General features: G+C 39.8%; 1 protein-coding gene and 1 pseudogene across 9 annotated transcripts in view; both read left to right on the forward strand.

Annotated features, from left to right (window-relative positions):
- The first annotated feature begins 584 nt into the window (after positions 1-584).
- The window catches only part of YEATS2 (YEATS domain containing 2), a 109,338-nt gene continuing 82,877 nt past the window's right edge, over positions 585-27,045 (forward strand). For 5 of the 9 annotated variants that reach the window (XM_033403127.2, XM_033403132.2, XM_033403129.2 and 2 more), the window contains exon 1: positions 586-776. The gene's annotated coding sequence lies outside the window, so the exon portion shown is untranslated. Of the gene's footprint in view, positions 777-19,835; positions 19,910-27,045 lie in introns of all 9 variants that reach the window. The other 4 variants (XM_033403128.2, XM_033403131.2, XM_033403135.2 and 1 more) reach the window with 2 other exon arrangements.
- Positions 22,367-27,029, forward strand: LOC125964440 (60S ribosomal protein L29-like; annotated as a pseudogene).

Below are 27,045 nucleotides of genomic sequence, written 5' to 3' on the forward strand. Positions count from 1 at the left end.
CAGATTGGAGGGGGACAGAAATAGATACCTGGAGACCACATGGGAGGCTACGGTGGCCTTGGGCAGAGAGATGATGGGGTCTACTCTAGGGTGGTACAGGGAGAAGGAAAGGGAAGGTTGGGCTCAAGAGATATTTAGGTGGAAAACAGTACTTGATGGATTGTTACTCACTAGTTGTATGACCTAGATAACCTTTCCGAGCCTCAGTTTCTGCATCTGTAAAATAGGTTAGTAATAACTATAGTTATTTGTATCCCTAGCACAGAGCACAAAGCTTGGTACAAGATGACACATACAAAAATCATAGCTACTGTGGTCCTTGCTGTAGAAGCTTCATAAATGCCGGCAGAATGAATATTCTGTCTTTGGGCTGGAACTCGCCATCTTTCTCTAAGGAGGAAAATAATATATGATGGTGCCTTTACCAGAACCGGCGCCCATGCTCCCCAGGTAGCGGGGCAGGGCTGGGCAGTGTGGGCCAGCGCGTCCCGGCCCGGGGTGAGAGTCTAGGACAGCCTCAACCCCGCCCCGGCCCCGCCCACAACCTTGCGAACTCCGCCCCCGGAACCGCGCGCGTCGCCACCGCCCTTGCTGGTGACGTCCGGGCCGGACGGGTCGGGCGGGCTCTGCTGAGCAGTGTGCTTCCGCGGGCTCCGGGGTCGCTGGGGCCTCGTGGCGGGGCGGCTCCGCGGGGCTTGGCCCGTTGCCTCCCCTCCCCCGTACCCTCTCGCGGCGCCCGGCGGGGCCTGTGCTTCAGCCGGAGACCCGGAAAAAGGGTGAGTGTTGGCGGGAGCGGGATGGGACCGCCGGGCGCGCGCTCCGTTCTCCCGGGCATTGTCTGGGCGGGGGCGGCGCGGGCACGTGCGCGCCCTTCCCCCACCCCGCCGGACGCGCTGGCACCCTGGCTGAGGGGAGGGAGGGAGGGGGCGGGTGACTGACGAGAGGAGAGGATCCGAAGGAGGAGGCTGGGTCCGGGGTGAGTGTGTGTGCCGGGGGAATCTCCGCAGCGGGAACCCGGAATTTGGGTGTGTGAGGGGTGTCATTTTTTAAGGGACACCGCGCTCTCTGAGGGGATGGGGGTCCCCTGGGCCCCACTGGCGGGAGCTTTTAGCACGTTAAACCTGGTGGCCTGCGATGGGATTGGAGACGAGATTTGGCCCCAGCACCGGCAAGTTGTGGATTTATCAGCAAGAATCCTGGAATCTTTCTCCAACCTGTCGGCTTCCCTATCGTCTCCTTCCACCGTGAAGGATGAGTAGGATTTAGAAAGGTTGGAGGATACTCTAGAGATGGTGCCCGAGTTAAAGCACCAGAGGTGTGAGACAGTGCGGGGTGGGAGTGAAAGGCTGCTTTGGTGGGTTGCGGTCAGATTGCAGAAGACAATGAGGTTTATCTCATAACTTTTTTTTTTCTATTGTGAATGTAATTATGTTGAGGGAAAATATCACCAGTAATTCTACAGCCCTGACACCTCATTCTTAGAATTTTGATATTTGTTTGCTACTGTTTTCTTTTAAGCTTGTAACAGTTACGGAGTTGTAACTACAATTTTCCATTCCCTTTTCTCCTTAACATGTAAGAATATAATATTATGTAGTATTCAGCAATATAATTTCCTCTTTCTTAATAAGCAAGTAGTAGGTATTCATCATAGAAAAATTTAAAAATACAAGAAAAATGAGGAAAAGTACCCATAGTTTTACTGTCCAGAGATATTATCATGGAGTGTATATTTTTGGTTTTGTATGTTCTTTCAAAGATAGGAGCAGGTGAAGCCATTCTTAGGAATTTAGTGTTTTTTTTTTTTTTTTTTGGCGGTACGCGGGCCTCTCACTGTTGTGGCCTCTCCCGTTGCGGGCACAGGCTCGGGACGCGCAGGCTCAGTGGCCATGGCTCACGGGCCCAGCCGCTCCGCGGCATGTGGGATCTTCCCGGGCCAGGGCACGAACCCGTGTCCCCTGCATCGTCAGGCGGACTCTCAACCACTGCGCCACCAGGGAAGCCCGGAATTTAGTTTTTATGAGAACTCTTTTGAAGGCTGTAAGAAGGAAAGTAGCATAATCTGCTGGGCGGAGGAAGAGGGCAAGAGCGGAAGCTAGAAGATCGGTTAGTTTACAGTACCTTGGACTAGGTCCATGATTGTGGGGATGGAGAAGAGTAAGTAGAAAGATTAACAAATATTTTGGAGGTAGAATGAACAAGACTTGGAAATAGATTGGTGAAAGGGAGAACTCTTTGCTTTTTGATACTTGTTTTGAACAACTTTGAGTAGATGGCAGCATTCGCTGAGAAGAATGGAAGAGAGAAATTTGAGGTGGGAGAAATCATGAGTTCTGTTTTGGGTGTATTAAATTTGAAATGTATATTAGATATGAAGTTGGTATGTTGAGGAAGCAGTTGGATGTACAGGTTTGGAGCTTCCAGAAGAGAACCTAGAGCTGGAGATAAAAATTTGGGAGTACTCAGTATGTAGATGATATTCAAAGTTATAGGACTACTTGTGATCACTTAGGGAAAGAGTGTAGAGAAGTGAAAATTGAGTGAGCCTCAGGCATTATAATGCTTGGAAATCTTATAGAGGAAAAAGATGGGCACAGGACAGAAGAAACAGCCAGCGAAGTAAGAGAAAAAAGCAGGAGACTGGTGTCATGGAAACCACAAGAGAGAAGTTTCTGGATGATGGAGGCTTGGTCCGTCAGTGCTTCTGAGATGTTTAATGAGTTGCTTACTTGGATTTGGCAACGCAGAGGTTATTAGTTTGGTCATTGGTATTATTATCCAGAGTACTAGAAGTAGGAGGTAGAAACAGATGGGAGTAATTGAATGGGAGTGGGGAAGTGAAGACAATGAGTGTGAATTAGAAACAAGTGCCCCTTGTTCAAGACGCCTTATTTTCATCTCCCCCCAAACTAAATTTAATAGATGAAAAATTGTGTCTTTAATGTTTCATTCCTTGATTACTAGTATGTTTGAACATTTTTTCACATTTATTGGCCATTTGTGAATTTCTGTTCCTGCCCTTTGTGCGTCTTTTTATTTGTGTTTGTCTTTTCCTGATTGACTTTCTAATTGTCAAGAATTATCTAGATACTAAAAATATGTAGCCTGATACAGAGCTTACAGAATTTCCCCCCTTATGTGTGTCGCCATTCCCCACCCCCTGGGAATAAATTGAGTTTATTACCTGTGCTCCATCAGGAAGGGCATGGTTAATAATGGAAAAAGCATACTTACCGTTTAACTCCTACATATACTTTTTTTCAGGTGTAGTAAAATACACATAATGTAAAATTTACCACTGTAACCATTTTTAAGTGTACAGTTCAGTGGTATTAAATACATTTATATCATCGTGCAGCCATCACCACGATCCGTCTCCACAACTCTTTTCATCTTGTAAAACAGAAACTCTAAACTTCTCATTTTCCCTTACCCACAGCTATTGGCAATCACCATTCTGCTTTCTGTCTCTATGATTTTGACTAGTTTGAGTACCTCATATAAGTGGATTCAGTCAGCAGTTGTCTTTTTGTGACTGGCTTATTTTACTTAGCATAATGTACTGAAGGTTCATCCATGTTGTAGCATATGTCTCAGTTTCCTTCCTTTTTAAAGGCTGGATAATATTCCAGTATATGTATATATCACATTTTATCTTTTCATTCATCTGTTGATGAACAATTGAGTTGTTTCCATCTTTTGGCTCATGTGAATAATGCTCCTAGGAATGTGGGTGCCCAGATACCGGTTTGAGTCCCTGCTTTCAGTTCTTTGGGGGTATTTACACAGAAGTGGAATTGCTGGATCATACAGTAATTCTATTTTTAATTTTTTGAGGAAGTGCCACACTGTTTTCCATAGTGGCTGCACCATTTTATAGTCCCACCACCAATGCACGAGGGTTCCAGTTTCTTCACGTCCTTGCTTACACTTTTCTGCTTTTTGTTTTGTTTTTCTAAAGTAGCCATGCTAATGGCTGTGAGATGATATTTCATTGTGTTTTTGATTTGTACTTCCCTAATATTAGTGATGTTTAATATCTTTTCATGTGCTTATTGACCATTTGTATATCTTTGGAGAAATATCAATTCAAATCCTTTGCCCATTTTGAATCGAGTTCTAAGTTTTGTGTTTAGGTCTTTGATCCATTTTGAGTTAATTTTTGTACCTGGCATTAGTTAAGGGTCCAAATTCATTTTTTTTGCACATAGATATCCAGTTTTCCTAGCACTATTTGTTGAAAAGACTGATTTTTCCCCATTAAATGGTCTTGGCACCCTTGCCAAAGATCACTTGAGCATATATGCAAGAGTTAATTTTTGGGCTATTTTATTCCATTGGTCTATATATCTGTGTTATGCCAGTACCACGCTGTTTTGATTACTGTAGCTTCTAGTAAGTTTTGAAATCAGGAAGTGTGAGTCCTCCAGTTTTGTTCTTTTTCAAGATTGTTTTGGTTATTCAGGGTCCCTTGAGATTCCATATGAATTTTGGGATGGGTTTGTCATTGAGATTTCAGTAGGTATTGCATTGACTTTGTAGATGGCTTCGGGTACTATTGACTTTTTAACAGTATTAGGTCTTCCAGTCCATGAAAATGGGATGTGTTACCATTTATTTGTCTTCTTTAATTTCTTTCATTAATATTTTGTAGTTTTCATTGTATATATCTTTTACCTTCTTGGTTAGTTCCTAAGTATTTTATTCTTTTTGATGCTATTATAAATGGAAATATTTTTGTAATATCCTTTTCAGATTGTTCATTGTTTGTGTATAGAAATGTAACTGATTTTTATGTGATGACTTGGTATCCTGCTACTTTGCTGAATTAATTTATTCTATCAGTTTTTTGGTGGAATCTTTAGGGTTTTCTACATATCTTCCCATATTAAAATTCCTTTATAGTCATTCAGTGGATACACTGTAATTTGCTATGGACTATTTCCAGTTTTTTATTATGAAGTTTTTTATTATATTCTAAATATACAGAAAGTGGAGAACTAATATTTAAGTTGTAGATCTGTTAAGTACAGCCCATGTGTGATGTATATCACCAGTCTTGAGAGTATTTCCTTAGTATAGATTCCAAGAAATACTTGATCCTCCTCTCTTCTCATTTGCTCATGCAGAATAGAATTCTTCATTGCCATCTCCTTAAAGTGGCCCCCACCTCCTTGCTTTTAACTAAACCTGCCCCCCTTTCAGTCTGTTTTCTACACTGCCACTGAATGGAGGGTGAGGGTCAGCATTGGTGCACTTTTCCCTCATAGAAAACAAGACTTATGAAGCAGATTGTTTCTATAGCATCTGTTCTGTGGGAGTTAGAAAAAAAATTTTTGAAGGCTGGGGTGCACTTCATGGATGAATTGGAATTTATTTTGATTCTTGAAGGTTGAATAGCATTTCAGTAAGCAGAGAGAAGTTAGGAATGAAATGTGAACCCGTTGGAAGGTAATTAGGAGAAGTTCAAGCATGTGAACTTTGATGACTTTAGGCAGGGAGAGGTAGAAGAACTAGTTCTCCTAACCAAGGATTGTTTATTCTGTTTATCTGAAGAGTGAGCTTGGGGTAAGTGTGGGGAAAGACCTGTTATGTGGTGGTAATGAAGGCTGGCGGTGACCAGAATGCCAAGGAGCAGGAGCTTCAACTTCATTCATAATGTTTTTACTTACAGAGTTGTGGATATGTTGGTGATTGTTATTTATGTTGTTTTTTTAAACTAATTTAGTTTATTTGAGTGTATACTTATTCGTCGAGACATAATTCACATAAGATAGAATTCACCATTTTAAAGTGTATAATTCAGTGGTTTTTTTTTAGTATATTCACAAGGTTGTACAACCATTACTACCATCTAATTCCATAACATTTTCATGATTCCAGAAAGAAACCCCATACATATTTGCAGTCAGTCCCAGTTCCCTCCTCCCCTCACCCCCTGGCAGCCACTTTCTGTGTCTATGGATTTGCCTGTTTCTGGACATTTCATAGAAATATAATCATGTAACATGTGGCCTTTTGTGTCTGGCTTCTTTCACTTAATTAGCATGATATAAAGTTGATTGGTGTTGTAGCATGTGTTGGTACTTTATTCTTTTTTATTGCTTAATAATACGTTGTATGATTATATCACATTTTGTTTATCCAGTCATCAATTGACATTTGAGTTGCTTCCATTTTTTTCACTATTGTGAATAATGTTGTTATGAACATTCACATACATACAAGTTTTTTTGTGGACATATGTTTTTAGTTCTTTTGAATGTATACCTGGGTGTGGAATTGCTAGGTCACATAGTAATTCTGTGTTTAACTTTTTGAGGAACTGCCAAACCGTTTTCCACAGCATTTGCACCATTTTACATTTCCACCAACAATGTATGAGGGCTCCCATTGTGTATTCTTTTTATATTTTAAAATGTATTTTATTTATATATTTTTGGCTGCATTGGGTCTTCGTTGCTGCGCGCGGGCTTTCTCTAGTTGGGATGAGCGGGGGCTACTCTTCATTGTGGTACCTGGGCTTCTCATCGTGGTGGCTTCTCTTGTTGCGGAGCAAGGGCTCTAGGCCTACAGGCTCAGTAGTTGTGGCTCGCGGTCTCTAGAGCACAGGCTCAGTAGTTGTGGCGCACTGGCTTAGTTGCTCCGTGGCATGTGGGAGCTTCCCAGATGAGGGCTCAAACCCGTGTGCCCTGCATTGGCAGGCAGATTCTTAATCACAGCGCCACCAGGGAAGCCCACCATTGTGTATTCTTTATACGTTTTTTGACAGTCTATATATAATAGCTGTGTGTGTGTTTAGATTGCTTCATTGAGGTACAATTGGCATACCACAATCTGCACATATATAAAGTGTATAATGTGATAAGTTTTGACATATTTATGCATCTGTGAAAACATCACCACAATCAAGATAGTAAACATATGCATCATCCCCCCAATTTTTCTAATGCCCCTTTGTGATCCTTCTCTCTCCCTTCCCCATCATTGCCCCATACCACAACAACCACTGATCAGGTTTCTGTCACTATAGACTAGTTTGCATTTTGTATAAATGTTACCATTGTAGTATATACTTTTTTCTTAAGCTGGCTTCTTTCACTCAGCATCATTTTGAAATTAATTCATGTTGCTGCATGTATTGGTTAATTCTTTTTTATTTTATTTTTAAAGTTTATTTATTTATTTATTTACGGCTGCCTTGGGTCTTTGTTGCTACGCGCGGGCTTTCTCTAATTGCGTTGAGCGGGGGCTACTCTTTGCTGCGGTGCGCGGGCTTCTTAATGCGGTGGCTTCTCTTGTTGTGGAGCACGGGCTTCAGTAGTTGTGGCATGTGGGGTCAGTAGTTGTGGCACACAGGCTTCAGTAGTTGTGGCTCACAGGCTCTAGAGCACAGGCTCAGTAGTTGTGGCTCACGGGCTTTGTTACTCCGTGGCATGTGAGATCTTCCCGCACCAGGGCTTGAACCCGTCTCCCCTGCATTGGCAGGCAGATTCTTAACCACTGTGCCACCAGGGAAGTCCCTGGTTAATTCTTTTTTATTGAAGACTATGTTCTATTGTATGGATATATCGCAATTTGTTTACCCATTTGCCTACTAATGGACATTTGGGTTGTTTTTAGTTTTTGACTATTACAAATAACATTGCTGTGAACATTTGTGTTTTTGTATGGACATAGGCTTTTATTTCTCTTGGGAAATACCTAGGAGTGGAATGGCTGGGTCATATGGTAGGGAATTTTAAATTTTTTTTAAGAAATTCCCAAGCTGTTTTCCAAAGTGGTTTACCATTTTGCATTCCCACCACCAATGCATGAAAGTTCCAGTTGTTTCACATTCTCTGTAGTTGTGTCTTTTAAACATATAGAGAAGTAAGAAGAAAACAGAAAGAGACATAAACCCTTTTGGCATTTTCCTCCCCCAAATAATGCATGTACATGGTTAGAAAATTCAAACATTGTAGTCAGGAATAAAATGAAATGCAAAGCCACTACCCAGAGGCAACTGTTGTTAAATCATTTTTTATCCTTTCTTCCAGAAAAACCTACACAGGCATCTACCCGCATATTTTTGGGTTTCTCTGCTCTTTCCCCTAGTTTACACAGAAAGAATCAAAGTATACACACCATCTGCACCTTGGCTTTTGTTCACTTTACAATTTATTTTAGAGGTATTTCCATATCAACACATTCTTTTTAATGGCTACATTGCAGAACATTTTTGCTATATGAAAACATGAATATGTTCCAGTGCAATTGATATAATAGGGAACTATTTTGAGTATAACGTGAATTTCACATTCGCTCATGCGTGATTTCATCTGCAAGAAATGCTAGGTGAATGCAGAAAACGGCACCTGCTGAATTGAGCCATGGCAAAAATACACAAGCCACACGCAGGCACACACCTCAGACATCCTCCAGCAACCTCAGTTTGCTGTGTTATGAGCCACACCCATCCACATCTGGTGTTACACTTTTCTGTTGATTTCAGATTAGCCTCATTACCACTTCAAGGTAACTCAGCAAGCTGTAACTTTTCAATGCCCACTTCCACAAGCAAACTTGAGGTCTTTTTCAAGGCAAACTTCCAAGTTTATTGTCACACGTAGGTCTTTCTTAACCATTTAATGTGTAGAACTGTGCTGCCATTTTTACAATATTAGATTCCTTTTTTTATTTGATTCCCTTTTTTTCTTAATGTCACTGATAAAATTTTTGAGTGTTGGGCCCAAACCCATTTTTCCTATAAGCCTTGTGGTTTTTGTTATGCAATTTTATACAGCGTGGTGATTTTTAGAAATGCATATGTCACATTACAGTGGAACTGATTTATTCCATAGTATGAATGTACATAATTTCTTTTAAGTTTTGTTTTTAAAAATTATGAAATACATCATATGTATATTAAAGAGCACATATAATAAGGAGGTATGTTTTAAAGAATAATAATAAAGTAACAAATACCTACTTAGCTATCACCCAGCTTAAGAAATAGATCAGTCGGACTTTGCTGGTGGCACAGTGGTTAAGAATCCGCCTGCCGACACAGGTCCTGGTCCGGGAATATCCCACATGTTGCCGAGCAACTAAGCCCGTGCGTCACAATGAAGTGTAGACCCCGCTCTCCACAACTAGAGAAAGCCTGTGCACAGCAACGAAGACACAACACAGCCATAAATAAATGAATGAATGAATGAATGAATAAAAAACATAGGAAATCACTAATACTTTTGAACCTCCTTGTGTTCCTCTCGCTGATCATTTTATACCTTTTTTGAATATCTGAAACATTTGATTAAAAAACTAAATTTGAAAGTGTTAACAGTCCGTGCCTCTGGTCTTCCAAATGTTGATTAGGAACTGGTCTTCCTAAGGTTGATTCCCCAGGTGACTGCCTTGCCCTCCTGCAAGTGTACACATAGCATGTACACGCACACTTGGGGAAGGATAATCTGTAAATAGATTTCTGTTTAAGGTTAATGTATAGTGGGTTTGTCATTGTTATTATTTATAATGCCTTTATTGAGTTCTAATTCACATACCATAAAATTCACTCCTTTAAGCTCATGCAGCTCAATATCAAAAAAACAAACAACCCAATCCAAACATGGGCAGAACACCTAAATAGACATTTCTCCAAAGAAGATATACATATGGCCAAGAGGCATGTGAAAAGATGCTCAACATCAATAATTACTAGAGAAATGCAAATCAAAACTACAATGAGGTATCACCGCACACCAGTCAGAATGGCCATCATCAAAAACTCTACAAACAACAAATGCTGGAGAGGGTGTGGAGAAAAGGGAACCCTCTTGCACTGTTGGTGGGAATGTAAGTTGATGCAGCCAATATGGAGAACAGATGAAGGTTCCTTAAAAAACTAAAAATGGAACTACCATATGACCCAGCAATCCCACTACTGGGCATATACCCTGAGAAAACCATAATTCAAAAAGAGTCATGTACCACAATGTTCATTGCAGCACTATATACAATAGCCAGGACATGGTAGCAACCGAAGTGTCCATCAACAGATGAATGGTTAAAGAAGATGTGGCACATATGTACAATGGAAGATTACTCAGCCATAGAAAGAAAATTGATTTATTTGTAGTGAGGTGCATGGAGCTAGAGTCTGTCATAGAGTGAAGTAAGTTAGAAAGAGAAAAACAAATACTGTATGCTAACACATATGTATGGAATCTAAAAAAAAAAAAGGTTCTGCAGAACCTAGGGGCAGGACAGGAATAAAGACACAGATGTAGAGAACAGACTTGAGGACACGGGGAGGGGGAAGGGTAAGCTGGGACGAAGTGAGAGAGTGGCGTGGACATATATACACTACCAAATATTAAATAGATAGCTAGTGGGAAGCAGCTGCATAGCACATGGAGGTCAGCTCAGTGCTTTGTGACCACCTAGAGGGGTGGGATAGGGAGGGTGGAAGGGAGACGCAAGAGGGAGGAGATATGGGGATATATGTATATGTATAGCTGATTCACTTTGTTATACAGCAGAAACTAACACACCATTGTAAAGCAATTATATTCCAATAAAGATGTTAAAAAATAAATAAATAGAGTAAACAATGTAAAAAACCAATTCACTCCTTTAAAGTGTAATACTTGGGGGGTTTTTTGGTTTGTTGTTTTTAGTATATTTACAAAGTTGCACAACCATCACTGTATCTAATTCCAGAAAAATTTCATCAATAGGTAGGTTTTTGTAAATAGGTAGATTTTCTAGATTAGGCAGTGTTGCTAAAGAAAAACCAAATTTCTGAAAAATGTCTTATGTTTTAAGGTACTTGTTTTCTTTCTAGAATCTCAGCTCTTGATAGAAAGGCATGAGACTTATCCCCATAAGATTGACTGTCAGTTTGAAAGCTCCAGTGAAAAAATCCCTATTTAGTGAAGTGTGCAAAATTTGGCTTAATTTATATATTCTCAGTGACTGTGGCCAAGAGTTTGACACAGTCTTGATCTGGTCCAGTTCCTTTCTTTCCTTTTCAGCCCTTATTTGTAGACAAGTCTTTTTTTTTTTCCTCTTTTTGCTTCTCTTGGAAAGAAAACTTTTATGGCTTCACAACTGAAACAACAAGATTGTCATATGAGTCAGAATTATCACTTTAGATAATTCCAGTGATTTTTGTCTGAAAGTGGCTCTAAGGAAGTTACTGGAATGTTATATGGCCTACCTTCTGTCAACTTAAGAAGAATTTACCGTAAATATATCAAAACCTGTAAACTTCCCAGATAGCTCAGTCTGTCTACAAAGAGTATGTTTAAGAAGTCGGGTAAAGGAAGGGTAAACCTACCTAAAGCCAGCTCTCCAGTTGTTGCACTAATGGATAGAAGCAGGGCGTTCATAATTTAGTATAGCTGTTTGATCCTAAACTCTTTTTCTTGTTACTTTGTAAGACTGGAGACAGAATACTGTCCTGAATGGATCCTGGGACAGACCTTATATAGCAACTTTTGTAGTCTTAAGCAGTTTTATTTATAATAGGAAAGTAGGTGTTTTTGACCTGGAAATATATAATACTTAAATAATGAAACAGTTTTTTTGAGCTCAGCTGTCTAACTGTCCCATTTTGCTCACCTCTTTACATGTCACACTGGGGACGGCTACATCAACCGAGTGGATCACATCAGTTTGATGCAAATGACCAACGTCTATCAGCTTCCCACCATTCTGGTCCAGTGTAAAATTGTGGCTATTTTTATTTAAAAGACCTATTTTTTCCCATACCAGGTGGGTTGAAGAAACAGTGATTATGTTGGCCGACACAGGGCTCAAACCTGTGTCCCCTGCATTGGCAGGCGGATTCTTAGCCACTGCGCCGCCAGGGAAGTCCCAGCATACAGTATTTGTTTTTCTCTTTCTGACTTACTTCACTCTGTATGACAGACTCTAGCTCTGTGCACCTCACTACAAATAACTCAACTTCGTTTCTTTTTATGGCTGAGTAATACTCCCTTGTATATATGTGCCACATCTTCTTTATCCATTCATCTGTCGATGGACACTTAGGTTGCTTCCATGTCCTGACTATTGTAAATAGTGCTGCAGTGAACATTGTACATGTCTCTTTTTGAATTATGGTTTTCTCAGGGTATATGCCCAGTAGTGGGATTGCTGGGTCATATGGTAGTTCTATTTTTAGTTTTTTAAGGAACCTCCATACTGTTCTTCATAATGGCTGTATCAATTTACATTCCCACCAACAGTGCAAGAGGGTTCTCTTTTCTTCACACCCTCTCTAGCATTTATTGTTTGTAAATTTTTTGATGATGGCCATTTTCTGACCACTGAGAGGTGATACCTCATTGTAGTTTCGATTTGCATTTCTCTAATGATTAGTGACATTGAGCATCTTTTCATGTGTTTGTTGGCAATCTGTGTATCTTCTTTGGAGAAATGCTGCCCATTTTTGGATTGGGTTGTTTTTCTGGTATTGAGCTGCATGAGCTGCTTGTAAATTTTGGAGATTAATCATTTGTCAGTTGCTTCATTTGCAAATATTTTCTCCCATTCTGAGGGTTGTCTTTTGGTCTTGTTTATGGTTTCCTTTGCTGTGCAAAAGCTTTTAAGTTTCATTAGGTCTCATTTGTTTGTTTTTATTTCCATTTCTCTAGGAGGTGGGTCAAAAAGGATGTTTCTGTGATTTATGTTGTAGAGTGTTCTGCCTATGTTTTCCTCTAAGAGTTTTATAGTGTCTGGCCTTACACTTATAGTGTCTGGTCTTTAATCCATTTTGAGTTTATTTTTGTGTATGGTGTTAGGGAGTGTTCTTTTACATGTAGCTGTCCAGTTTTCCCAGCCCCACTTATTGAAGAGGCTGTCTTTCCACCATTGTATATTCTTGCCTCCTTTATTAAAGATAAGGTGACCATATGTGGGTGGGTTTATCTTTGGGCTCTCCATCCTGTTCCATTGATCTATATTTCTGTTTTTGTGCCAGTACCATACTGTCTTGATTACTGTAGGTTTGTAGTATAGTCTGAAGTCCGAGAGCCTGATTCCTCCAGCTCCGTTTTTCTTTCTCAAGGTTGTTTTGGCTATTTGGGGTCTTTTGTGTTTCCATACAAATTGTGAAATTTTTTGTTCTAGTTCCGTGAAAAATGCCATTGGTAGTTTGTTGGGGGTTACATTGAATTTGTAGATTGCTTTGGGTAGTAGAGTCATTTTCACAATGTTGATTTTTTCAATCCAAGAACATAGTAGCTCTCTCCATCAGTTTGTATCATCTTTAAGTTTTTTCATCAGTGTCCTATAGTTTTCCGCATACAGGTCTTTTGTCTCCTAAAGTAGGTTTATTCCTAGATATTTTATTCTTTTTGCTGCAGTGGTAAATGGGAGTGTTTCCTTAATTTCCCTTTCAGATTTGTCATCATTAGTGTATAGGAATGCAAGAGATTTCTGTGCATTAATTTTGTATCCTGCTACTCTACCAAATTCATTGATTAGCTCTAGCAGTTTTCTGGTAGCATCTTTAGGATTCTCTATGTATAGTATCATGTCATCTGCAAACAGTGACAGTTTTCTTTCCTTTCCTATTTGGATTCTTCTTATTTCTTTTTCTTCTCTGATTGCTGTGGCTAAAACTTCCAAAACTATGTTGAATAATAGCGGTGAGAGTGGGCAACCTTGTCTTGTTCCTGATCTTAGAAGAAATGGTTTCATGTTTTCACCATTGAGAATGATGTTAGCTGTGGGTTTGTCATATATGGCCTTTATTATGTTGAGGTAGTTTCCCTCTATGCCTACTTTCTGGAGAGATTTTATCATAAATGGGTATTGAATTTTGTCAAAAGCTTTTTCTGCATCTATTGAGATTATCATATGGTTTTTATCCTTCAATATGTTAATATGGTGTATCACATTGATTGATTTGCATATATTGAAGAATCTTGCATTCCTGGGATAAATCCCACTTCATCGTGGTGTATGATCCTTTTAATGTGCTGTTGGATTCTGTTTGCTAGTATTTTGTTGAGGATTTTTGCATCTATATTCATCAGAGATATTGGCCTGTAGTTTTTTTGTGACATCTTTGTCTGGTTTTGGTATCAGGATGATGGTGGCCTCGTAGAATGAGTTTGGGAGTATTCCTCCCTCTGCTGTATTTTGGAAGAGTTTGAGAAGGATGGGTGTTAGCTCTTCTCTGAATGTTTGATAGAATTCGCCTGTGAAGCCATCTGGTCCTGGGCTTTTGTTTGTTGGAAGATTTTTAATCACAGTTTCAATTTCAGTGCTTGTGATTGGTCTGTTTATATTTTCTATTTTTTCCTGGTTCAGTCTTGGAAGGTTGTGCTTTTCTAAGAGTTTGTCCATTTCTTCCAGGTTGTCCATTTTATTGGCATAGAGTTGCTTGTAGTAATCTCTCATGGTCCTTTGTACTTCTGCAGTGTCAGTTTACTTCTTTTTCATTTTTAATTCTGTTGATTTACGTCTTCTCCCTTTTTCTCTTGATGAGTCTGGCTAATGGTTTATCAATTTTGTTTATCTTCTCAAAGAACCAGCTTTTAGTTTTATTGATCTTTGCTATTGTTTCTTTCATTTCTTTTTCATTTATTTCTGATCTATCTTTATGATTTCTTACCTTCTGCTAACTTTGGGGTTTTTTTTGTTCTTTCTCTAATTGCTTTAGGTGTAAGGTTAGGTTGTTTATTTGAGATGTTTCTTGTTTCTTGAGGTAGGATTGTATTGCTATAAACTTCCCTCTTAGAACTGCTTTTGCTGCATCCCATAGGTTTTGGGTCATCGTGTTTTCCTTGTCATTTGTTTCTAGGTATTTTTTGCTTTCCTCTTTGATTTCTTCAGTGATCTCTTAGTTATTTAGTAGCGTATTATCTAGCCTCCATGTATTTGTATTTTTTACCGTTTTTTTCCTGTAATTGATATCTAGTCTCACAGCGTTTTGGTCAGAAAAGATACTTGATATGATTTCAGTTTTCTTAAATTTACCAAGCCTTGATTTGTGACCCAAGATATGGTCTGTCCTAGAAAATGTTCCATGAGCACTTGAGAAGAAAGTGTATTCTGTTGTTTTTGGATAGAATGTCCTATAAATATCAATTAAGTCCATCTGTTTAGTGTGTCATTTAAAGCTTGTGTTTCCTTATTTATATTCATTTTGGATGATCTGTCCTTTGGTGAAAGTGGGGTGTTAAAGTTACCTACTATTATTGTGTTACTGTCGATTTCCCCTTTTATGGCTGTTAGCATTTGCCTTATGTATTGAGGTGCTCCTATGTTGGGTGCCTAAATATTTACAATTGTTTTATCTCCTTCTTGTATTGATCGCTTGATCATTACATAGTGTCCTTCTTTGTCTCTTATAATAGTCTTTATTTTAAAGTCTATTTTGTCTGATATTAGAATTGCTACTCCAGCTTTCTTTTGATTTCTATTTGCATGGAATATCTTTTTCCATCCCCTCACTTTCAATCTGTATGTGTCCCTAGCTAGGTCTGAAGTGGGTCTCTTGTAGACAGCATGTGTATTGGTCTTGTTTTTGTATCTATTCAGCCAGTCTACGTCTTTTGGTTGGAGCATTTAATCCATTTACATTTAAGGAAATTATTGATATATGTGTTCCTGTTACTGTTTTCTAATTGCTTTTGGTTTGTTTTTGTAGATCTTTTCCTTCTCATGTGTTTCCTACCTAGAGAAGTTCCTTTAGCATTTGCTGTAAAGCTGGTTTGGTGGTGCTGAATTCTCTTAACTTTTGCTTATCTGTAAAGGTTTTAATTTCTCCATCAGATCTGAATGAGATCCTTGCTGGGTAGAGTAATCTTTGTAGGTTTTTCCCATTCAGCACTTTAAATATGTCCTGCCACTCCCTTCTGGCTTGCAGAGTTTCTGCTGAAAAATCAGCTGTGAACCTTATGGATATTCCCTTACATGTTATTTGTTGCTTTTCCTTTGCTGCTTTTAATATTTTTTCTTTGTATTTAATTTTTGATAGCTTGATTAATATGTGTCTTGGTGTGTTTCTCTTTGAGTTTATCCTGTATGGGACTCTCTGTGTTTTCTGGTCTTGACTGACTGTTTCCTTTCCCATGTTAGGGAAGTTTTCAACTGTAATCTCTTCAAATATTTTCTCAGACCCCTTCTTTTTCTCTTCTTCTGGGACCCCTATAATTCGAATGTTGGTGCATTTAATGTTGTCCCAGAGGTCTCTGAGACTGTCCTCAATTCTTTTCATTTGTTTTTCTTTATTCTGCTCCCTGGCAGTTATTTCCACCATTTTATCTTCCAGCTCACTTATCTGTTCTTCTGCCCCAGTTATTCTGTTATTCTTTCTAGAGTATTTTTAATTTCGGTAATTGTGTTGTTCATCACTGTTTGCTCTTTAGTTCTTCTAGATCCTTGTTAAATGTTTCTTGCATTTTCTCTGTTCTGTTTCCGAGATTTTGAATCATCTTTACTGTCATTACTTTGAATTCTTTTTCGGGTGTGTTGCCTATTTTGTCTTCATTTATTTGCTCTTGTAGGTTTTTATCTTCTTCGTCTGTAATGTATTTTTTTGTTTCATGTTTTTTTTTTTTGTTGGGTGGTGCTGTATTCCTGTCTACTGGTCATTTGGCCTGAGATGTCCAGCCCTGGAATTTGCAGGCAGCTGGATAGAGCTGGGTCTTGGTGCTGAGGTGAGGACCTCTGGGAGGGCTCACTCCGATTGATATTCCCTGGGGTCTGAGGTTCTCTCTTAGTCCAGCGGTTTGGACTCAGAACTCCCACCACAGGAGCTTGGGCCCAACCTCCAGACTGGGAACCAAGATCCCACAAGCTTCGTGGCATGGTTAAAAAAAAAAAGGGAAGAAGGAAAGAAGAAGAGGAGCAGTACAATATCAAGAATAAAAAACAAAATAAAATTCGAAAGATAAAAAATGTATTAGTAGAAATAAAACTATAATTGAGACAACTGCAACAAGGTAAAAGAAAACCACAACAGAAAAAAGGAAAGAAAAGGGGGGGGAACAAGTCAAAAGGAGGGATCACTAACAAAATATAAAGAATAAAATAAAGTTAGAGAAATAAAAGATTTATTAGGAAAAATAAAAATATAAAAGAATCAAGAACCATGAATCAACAAGGTAAAACAGAAACCCAATCTAAAAGAGGAAAACAGAAAAGAAAACAAAAAAAAAAAGAAGAAAAGCCTTGGCTTTGGGGGCGGAATTTAGGTGGGGGTGGAACTTAGGCAGGGGCGGGGTTTAGGGTGGGGCGGGACCTAGGCCAGTGGGGGCGGTGACATTTGAGCATGGGGCGGGGCCTAGGCGAGGCACTGTTCAAGCCTGGGTCCGGTTCTCTGCTCAGGACCTGTGCAGAAGGGGAGAGGCAGCACGTGGAAAGGAGGGCCTCTGGAATGTGGAGTTCCCTGGAGTTTGGAGGTAGGGCACTGAGTGAGGGTGTGTGGGTGGGGTTTAGGCCCCGAGTGTTGGAGGGGGACTCCGAGTGTAGAGGTGGGGCCCAGGGTGGGGGTGTGGGGTGGGGCTTGGGTTCTGCACAGCAGGAAGGAGGCTCTGAGGACAGAGGATTAGGCGCAGGAGCCCAACAGGCTTCCTGGTGCCTAAGTGGACAGGGAAAGCACTGGCCCCGTTCCCTTCTGTTACTCCGTGCCCCTCCCCAACCCTCTCCCCCAGGGCCTCCCCCGTCACCGCTGGCCCCCTAACCGTGGGTGGGTCCTGCTGGGTGTAGGAACTCCTCCCCTATCCCAGCCGCCTCTCAGGGATGCTGGTCCCGGAGGTCCGGCCTTACCTTTGCTCCCCTTTCCATCCCTCCCACTCCCTCAGGACCCGCACGGCTGGAGGGGGCCTAGGTGGGCAGAGGATCAGGCCCAGGATCTCAACAGGTTCCTGGGGGTCCAAGTGGACAGGGGAAACCTGGCCACACTCCCTTTTGATCCTCTGCCCTCCCAGTACTTCCCCAATTTCCCCCTTCTGGCGTGGGATCCCTTCCCCTCCCCTAGCCTCCCCTCTGGGGAGCCAGTCCCCTCCTGCCTCCATTTCTCCTCCCCCTTCACTCCCCCCCATGCCGCATGTCCTACCTGGTTGCTGGGGGTTCTTCCTGTCCCCTTCAGTGTCTGTGGTCCCCCACTGGTGCCTGGTAGGTGCCCTAGTTGTGAGAAGGCAGGCATTCTGCGTCCTCCTAGTACGCCATCTTGACTCCACCTCTCCTGATCTCTTTTTTAAAATTTATTTTATTGAAGTTTAATTGATTTGCAAGTTGTGTTAATTTCTGCTGTACAGTAAATTGATTCAGTTATACGTATGTATACATTCTTCTTTTTCATATTCTTTTCTGTTATGGTTTATCACAGGATATTGAATATAGTTCGCTGTGCTATACAGTAGGACCTTGTTGTTTATCCAGACAGAAGTTTTAAATTTCTCACCATTCTGAGTTAACATGATGAAATCTCGTGCCATCCCAGTTCTGTCCCACGTGGGATGTGAATCATCCCTTTGTCCTGTGTATTCCGCCCGTTAGTCACTTAGTAGCCATCTTGGTATCACATCAACTGTTGAGGTATCAGTGCTCATGTTCAAGTCATCCTTATTTTACTTAATAATGGCACCACAGTGAAAGAGTGGTTATGCTGGCAATTCAGATATGACAAAGAGAAGCTGTAAAGTGCTTCCTTTAGGTGAAAAGGTGAAAGTTAATAAGGAAAGAAAAAAGTTGTATGCTGAGTTTGCTAAGATCTGCCTTACAAACGAATCTTCCATCTGTGAAATTGTCAAGAAGGAAAAACAAATTCGTGCTAGTTTTTTTTTTTCACACCTCATATTGCAAAATTTATGGCTACAGTGTGTGAAGAGTACCTAGTTAAGATGGAAAAGGCGTTAAATTTGTGGTGAAAGAGATGAATAGAAGACAGGGTTCATTACTGTTCTTTGTTTCAGGCATCCACTGGGGTCTTGGAACGTATCCCCCACAGATAAGGGGGGGACTATGGTAGACTGGGTTTTGTGTATAAGACCTGGCTTAGAATAACCAGGATGGAGTTTTTTTTTTTTTTTTTAACATCTTTATTGGAGTATAATTGCTTTACAATGGTGTGTTAGTTTCTGCTTCATAACAAAGTGAATCAGCTATACATACATCCCCATATCTCTTCCCTCCTGCGTCTCCCACCCTCCCTATCCCACCCCTCTAGGCGGTCACAAAGCACCGAGCTGATCTCCCTGTGCTATGCGGCTGCTTCCCACTAGCTTTCTATTTTACATTTGGTAGTGTATATATGTCCATGCCACTCTCTCACTTAGTCCCAGCTTACCCTTTCCCCTCCCCATGTCTTCAAGTCCATTCTCTACGTCTGTGTCTTTATTCCTGCCTGCCCCTAGGTTCTTCAGGACCACTTTTTTTTTTTTTTTTTTTTTTTAGATTCCTTATATATGTGTTAGCATACGGTATTTGTTTTTCTCTTTCTGACTTACTTCACTCTGTATGACAGAGTCTAGGTCCATCCACCTCACTACAAATAACTCAGTTTCATTTAGGATAGAGTTTTTGTTGCTACCAACTTAAATGAAAATCAGAACAAAATCTTCTCTTCTCCCTTTTAGATTTCCCTTGATCTGAGTCTTTCCTATAAATAGGCTACTTCAGATTGCTTGTATTGTGAAAAATAAGCATAATTCTGGGAAGAAGATTTTCAGTTATCAGTATCAATGGGAGATGACAGCTCTATGAGTAATCTTCAAATAGAGGAAAAATTTAAATTGACACTGAAATATATATTTTGATTTTTTTGAAAGGACTTCTTCATGCCTAATGATTTTTGTCAGTATGATATTAAAATGGTTATTCTTTCTCAGCATGCACATTGGGCAGTCTTTGAGAAGCCTGGATGTTGTTGGAGTAAAAGCTGCTGCTATCTTTAGTTTGCAAGGTAAGGTATAATTCATGAAATGGATCATATGTATTTGGATTACTGAAAGTCAGTTGCATTTATGTATTTCTAAAGGTCCAATGTTAGACCTATGCAGTTCAAATCACCTTGCTTCTGGAGCTCCCCAATGCTTTATTTATTGCTGGTAATAAAACCTCTAGTCACGATGCACAGTTCTTTTAATACCCTGCTGGACTGGATTTGTATCTGCTTATATTCACAAATGAAAACTGGTCTCTCGTTTTCCTCTGAGGATGCCTTTTGACCACATCTCCATAGGTTTAGATATATTGTTTCCTTTTTGCTGATTTTTTTTTTTTTTTTGTGGTACGCGGGCCTCTCACTGTTGTGGCCTCTCCCGTTGCGGAGCACAGGCTCCGGACACGCAGGCTCAGCGGCCATGGCTCACGGGCCCAGCCGCTCCGCGGCATGTGGGATCTTGCCGGACCGGGGCATGAACCCGTGTCCCCTGCATCGGCAGGCGGACTCCCTACCACTGTGCCACCAGGGAAGCCCTGCTGATAATTTTTAAATAGTCTTATTGAAATTTCCTTCTTTCATATCATAGTGAGTTTTTGTTAATAATTTCATATTTAATTTTATCAAAATCAGAGAATAAAGCTGTAACATTTCCTAATTTTGCAGTAATTGAGACTTTCTTCATATAACTTATATAATTTAATTTAATGAATTTTTCTAGCTATTTAAAATATTTTTTATTGGGTTCAGAGTTGTATGTATATATTAAATCTGGCTTGTAAATTGTATTATCTATATCATCTGTATTTTCATCTGTTGTCTTCTTGATCTTTTAAATTTCTGAGAGACATGTGTTCAAATTCTTCTCTTATGATTTTCTTAAATTCTTGTAGTTCTGGTTTTGTGTTTTGTATGTCTTGACATGATGCTGTTTGATTTATAGTTTATGACATATCTTTATGATTGTGTCTTTTAATAGTAACAATCTTTTTTGTATTAAATGGTTTTTGCCTTAAATTATTCTCTCTGCCAGTAATCTTGCCATGTGTGCTTTTTGTTTGCATGTGTCTGTGTGTAATTTCTTTGCATATCCCTTTATCTTAAACATTTAGCTATAATACCTTTGAAGGTATAGCAGTATCAACAAATAGATTTGTAAGTATTATAGGAAGAATGATGAAAGCTAGTAGTTTGTTCCCTGTGGGTATTTATATTTTGGCATGTATTTTAGTTATCCCTTCACTTATTTATTCAGTAAATAATTTATTGAGACCTTCCAGGAACTTTGGAGAGGGAATATGGGGAGAGCTGTGTTCGGTAGTATGATCAGGGAAGGCCTTCTCTGATCATAGGCGGGCATTTGAGCTAGCATCTGGTAAAGCTAACCTGGGGGAAGAGCATTCCAGGCAGAAGGAACCATAAGTCCAAAAACCCTAGGGAATGATTGAGGTGTTTTTGAGGAATAGAAGGAAAACCAAGGCTTACTTGGTGGTGCAGTAGTTAAGAATCTGCCTGCCAATGCAGGGGATACGGGTTCGAGCCCTGGTCTGGGAAGATCCCCTATGCTGCAGAGCATCGAGGCGCGTGCGCCATAGTTACTGAGCCTGCACTCTAGAGCCCGCGAGCCACAACTACTGAGCCCACGTGCCACAGCTACTGAAGCCAGCACGCCTAGAGCCCGTGCTCTGCAACAAGAGAAGCCACTGTAATGAGAAGCCCGCGCACCGCAACGAAGAGTAGCCCCCGCTCACAGCAGCTAGAGAAAGCCCACACACAGCAACAAAGACCCAATGCAGCCAAAAATAAATAAATGAAATAAATAAATTTTAAAAAGAACAAAAATAAAAAACATTTTAAAAAAAAGAAAGAAAATCAGTGTGTCTGGATCTTAATGATTAAGGATGGAGAAGCAGGCAGGGCCCAATTCATGTAACATTTTGTAGGTCATGTTAGGGAGTATGATTTTATTCTAAGAGTTATGGGAAGCCACTGGAAGATTTCAAGCAGGAGAGGGCATGTTCAGATATGTTTGTATAGTCCTTTTCTGAGCTGAGCTACAGTTTACATACAGTGAAATATACACAGATTTTAAGTGTACAGTTGGAATGAGTTTTTAACGATTGCATGTACCCGTGTAACCCACACCTTTAAGATAAAAAATATTTCGGGGCTTCCCTGGTGGCTCAGTGGTTAAGAATCCGCCTGCCAATGCAGGGGACATGGGTTCAGGCCCTGGCCCGGGAAGATCCCACATGCCGTGGAGCAACTAAGCCCCTGTGCCACAAGTACTGAGCCTGAGCTCTAGAGCCCGCAAGCCACAACTACTGAGCCTGCATGCCACAACTACTGAAGCCTGCATGCCTAGAGCCCGTGCTCTGCAACAAGAGAAGCCACGAAAATGAGAAGCCTGCACACTACAACAAAGAGTAGCCCCCGCTCACCGCAATTAGAGAAAGGCCGCGCACAGCAACGAAGACCCAACACAACCAAAAAAAAAAAAAAAAAATTTGGTGGGCCCCGGTGCAGACATGGCCAAGTCTGAGAACCACACCATGCACAACCAGTCCCGAAAATGGCACAGAAATGGCATCAAGAAACCCCAATCACAATGATATGAATCTCTTAAGGGGGTGGACCCCAAGCTCCTGAGAAATATGTGTTTTGCCAAGAAGCACAAGAAGGGCCTAAAGAAGATGCATGCCAACAACACCAAGGTCATGAGTGCACATGCTGAGGCTATCAAGGCCCTCGTAAAGCCCAAGGAGGTCAAGCCCAAGATCCCAAAGGGCAGCAGCCACAACCTCAGTCAGCTTGCCTACATCGCTCACCTCGAGTTTGGGAAACAGGCTCGTGCCCGTATCGCTAAGGGTCTAAAGCTTTAAGGCTCTGCTGGCCAAAGGCCAAGGCCAAGGCCGCAGTTGCAGGTACAGCTGCAGCTCCAACTCTAGTCCAGCTCAGGCTCCCAAAGCTGCCTAGGCCCCCACAAAGGCTCCAGAGTAGAGGCCATTATCTACCAATGTGAGGACAGAAGGACTGGTGTGACCCCTGGGCTGCTGTCTGCATGGGACTGGTGTCCTCCTGTGCTATTTGTACAAATAAATAGGGGGAAAAAAGATATAAAATATTTCACCCCAGAAAGAGTCTTTATTCCTCTTCTCAGTCCGTCTCCACTACCAGCACCCCAACTACTATTCTGTTTTCTTTCATCATAGATTAATTTGTGTGTTCTTGAACTTCATGTAAATAGGATCATTCAGTATGTGCTCCTATTATGTGTCTGGCTTCTTTTACTTACCATAATGAAGATTTATTCCTGTTGTTGGTTGGATCGGGAGTTCATTGGTTATACTACAATTTGTTTACCCGTTCTCCTGTTTTGTTTTTTGTAGACATTTTTGAAATGTCTATCTGGCTAATAGAGGAGAATGGGTTCTCTCTTTCACATGTTTAATAAAGGAGCACTAGTTGTCTTATTTACAGAGGGGAAAATACTTTGTTTGAAATGAAAATTACAGAAAGGACAGGGCTAAAGAATTATAAAATCATTATTAACATGTTAGGAGCATCTGTCTGTATGGAAGCAGATGGAAAATGATTGTACTGTTGCTCCCCATCCCCCTTCTTAAATCAGATAGGAAAAGTCATCTTGAGTGAAAGCACGAAATACAGTGGTTCTGGTGAGATTCAAATGCCATGAGGATCACAGAATTTTATATATTGAGAAGGTACCTCACTTAGTAAAGTTTCCAGGAACCTTATTTATCAGATTTTATTCCTTTACCCAAGAGTTGGCCATATCTTGTATGATGTGGTGTTTGCAAGACAGGGTTCCAGGACTAGATTCTAGAGAATTTAGGTCTTCTCTAACATGAGAACTAAGACCTTTTACTAATAATTTCTAGTGACTCTATATTACATAATTTTTGGTTTAAATTGTACAATTTTCCTTTAAAAATTATTTTTCTTTTCAAAGTGTAGAGCATTAAAAAGTTTTGTTTTGTTTTTGGTATTTAACCTTTCTCAGAAACTTAGACTTGTTTATGTTATTTGAATGGGTGTGATACAGGGTGGTTTTGCTTTCTTACATTGTATTACAGTACATGGGGGGAGGAGAATGTGTCTTTTTAAAGTTCAAATTGCCAGTGTTTACTTTTTATAAAGAAGCTATTTCAATGAGAGAAAAATTTTAAATTAGAGGAATCAGCATTACATACATTTCTGTATTTGGATTTGGTCCCATGGTATGGAGAAAATCCTTTCTCACAGACAAATTATGAATAGTAACTGATTTTCTTTTTTAACAGTTTACCACATCAGTATTCTTTTCAATTTCATTTGATTCAAACCCTTAAGAGGATTAGTAGGACATTTTGTTTCAAAGTTGAACCTGACAATATCTAACAACTGTTCGTATTTCCTTTTCATAAATCTCAAAGACAAGAAGAATCCAAAACTTACTATGAGTTCATTTGTTACACATTCCACATACTTACTTCTTACATCATGGTGAGAGCATGCCTTGGCAGATGTGTCTAGCCTTAGGTAGCATATACTTGAATGTGGCATGTATGTCCTTTAGTATTGTTCTTGGTAGAACAGAAGCAGACCTCAATTACTAAAAATGCTCAGTACAGACCTAAATCTTCCTCAACATGTTTATCGGGGGGAGCTCAAACCTATGCCCAAAGATGACAGGAAAGGCTTTATTACAGGGGCTGCATGAAAATGTGAATAACCTTGGCAGCATAAGTTAATTCATTGGTGGTTTCTTCCTTACCCACCCCACCCCCTTGCACCTCCAAAATCTTCTCTTTTTTCCCTTCTATTCTCTCAGTTTTAGAGCAGAAGTCAAAAGAGAATTTTGCTTTATCCCTTAAGTGAGGGTAAAACAAAATACTGTTTTCTTCAAGAATCCCCAACGTTTTGGGGGAGGAGCCACCATTACTCCTGAGAGTACTTGGGGAGAGAGGGGGTGTGGGAGGAGAATATGGAGATTATGAAGTCCGCTGAATGGATGAGTGAAGATGATGCTGGACTCACTCATTTTTACAGATAAGCCAGTAAGACTTGGTAAACTGTAGAAGACAGGTAGTCACTGAGGAAATGGTATGGTGCAAAACAGATTGGAGATCTGCTATGATGTATCTACTTCTGATACCAGGTTTATCTTGATAGTAGGAGGTTTTGTTGTTGTTCTTTTCCTATCTGCATTAGGGAAAAAGGAGTGAGGTTTATTGATTTTTAAGAAAGTATTATTTATGTAATTGCCCAAGATCTTTTCAGGTTGTCTATAACTAGTTGCTGACCAAATGGAGAAGGCTAAAAGAACAATACCCTACTCTCACTTTTTATAAGCTTTAAAAACAGAAAATAATAGTTGGATTCAGGACTTCTCCAAAAAGATTCATTTATATTCTAAATTAGAGCAGGTAGGTAATGATTGTGAACAAACATTAAATGGCTTGATTTAGGATGTTTATAAATGCTGGGGGGGGGTGGGCAGGTAGGACATTTTAAAGTTTAGGGCCATTATACAAAATAACAATTATAGGAAAAATGTTCTAGATCCAGGATTTACGTACATATCATTACATGATGAGTCTCTCCCAGCTGAATCAAGTGAGTCTACCTCAGAGATTGGTGAAAGAACTGGACTAAGAGCTGAGAGGCTTTTAAATTGTTATTTCTGTCTTAACTTTGAGTGAATAAAAAAATAATTATTTTTGGGTTATATTTTATTTTCATTAATTTTATTTTAAAACTGTTTATTACCTCAATAAATACATTTTGTGTATTTTTGCCTTTGGTTAGGTAAATAATCTCCATCAGTGGTAGAGGAGAGGTTTGGAAATTAGGGAACTCTTGTCTTTTCTGTCATAGATCAGTCTTCTAAGGGGCAACTCATCTATCCTCCCTGGACCTGTTCTCTTATCTGTCAGTAGACCCTCGCTGCCCAGTAAGGGACCCACCAGCCACAGGTTGTTATTGAACCTTTGTAATGTGGCTAGTCCAAATTAAGGTGTACTCTAGGTGTAAAAGACTTAGTACAAAGGTAAGAATGTAGAATATCTTATTGTTAATACGCTTATATTGATTATATCATTGGAATGATAATATTTTGAGTACATTGGTTAAATAAAATATATTATTAAAATTAATTTCACCCATTTCTTTTTCCTTTTTTAAATGTGGGCACTAGAAAATGTTTATTTCTGTTTGTGGCTCACATTATGTTTCTTCTGGATAGTGCTGATCTGTACAGCATTTCCTAAACTGACTCATGAAATAATAAGTGCTCAGTGAAACACAGTTTGGAAGAGGAGCGGTGTCCAGTGGAACTTTCTGCAGTGATAAAATGGTCTGCATCTCTGTTGTCCAATTTAGTAGCTACTGGCCCTGATGGCTATTGAGCACTTGAAATATGGCTAGTGTTCTGAAATGTAGGAAAAGGAACTGAATTTTGAATATTATTTAATTTTAATTAACTTTAAGGAGCCACATATGGCTAGTGGCTAATGTATTGGGACAGTGCAGATCTAAAGATTTATGGGACGGTTTTATTTAAAGACTTGTATACCTAGGACGTGTTTACCATATTGCAAGCTTGTTAGTTTAATATAAGTCTATACAGTTTCTGTTTATTATGAATAATAATAAATGATCAGTAACAATAATATTTATTAAGTACTTGTTATATAGCATGTACTATGTAAGTACCAGAGGGAGGATTTGTATAATAAATTATTTACTGAGGATTTCTATAATAAATTATTTACTGAGCTATATTCGGTAATATATTTGATGCATTGTGGTTTCCAGGATATTGTGGGCTTACCATGTTTTCATGAAAATCTGGTTTCTTTTCTTTCTATATGAGGTCCCTTCTGTGAAAGCCTGGCTCCTTTTGGAAGGTCTGAACAATGTGCTGCCTTGTTAAAGGATTTTCTTTTGAAAGGGAAACGCATGCTTTGTAACAGATGATGATTTTTTTTTCAGTGAACTTTTGAAGTTAGTTATGTTTTTAGCTTTAAAGGGGATGTGTGTGTGTATTTACACAGACTTATAAACATCAGTATTATGTAATATTCCTTTTGTATGTGTGTACACATATATGTATTGATATCAAGCAGTGTTATTAATTAATGTATTATTGCTTC

The sequence above is a fragment of the Orcinus orca genome, chromosome 5 (assembly GCF_937001465.1).
Source record: "Orcinus orca chromosome 5, mOrcOrc1.1, whole genome shotgun sequence".
Classification (NCBI taxonomy): Eukaryota; Metazoa; Chordata; class Mammalia; order Artiodactyla; family Delphinidae; genus Orcinus; species Orcinus orca.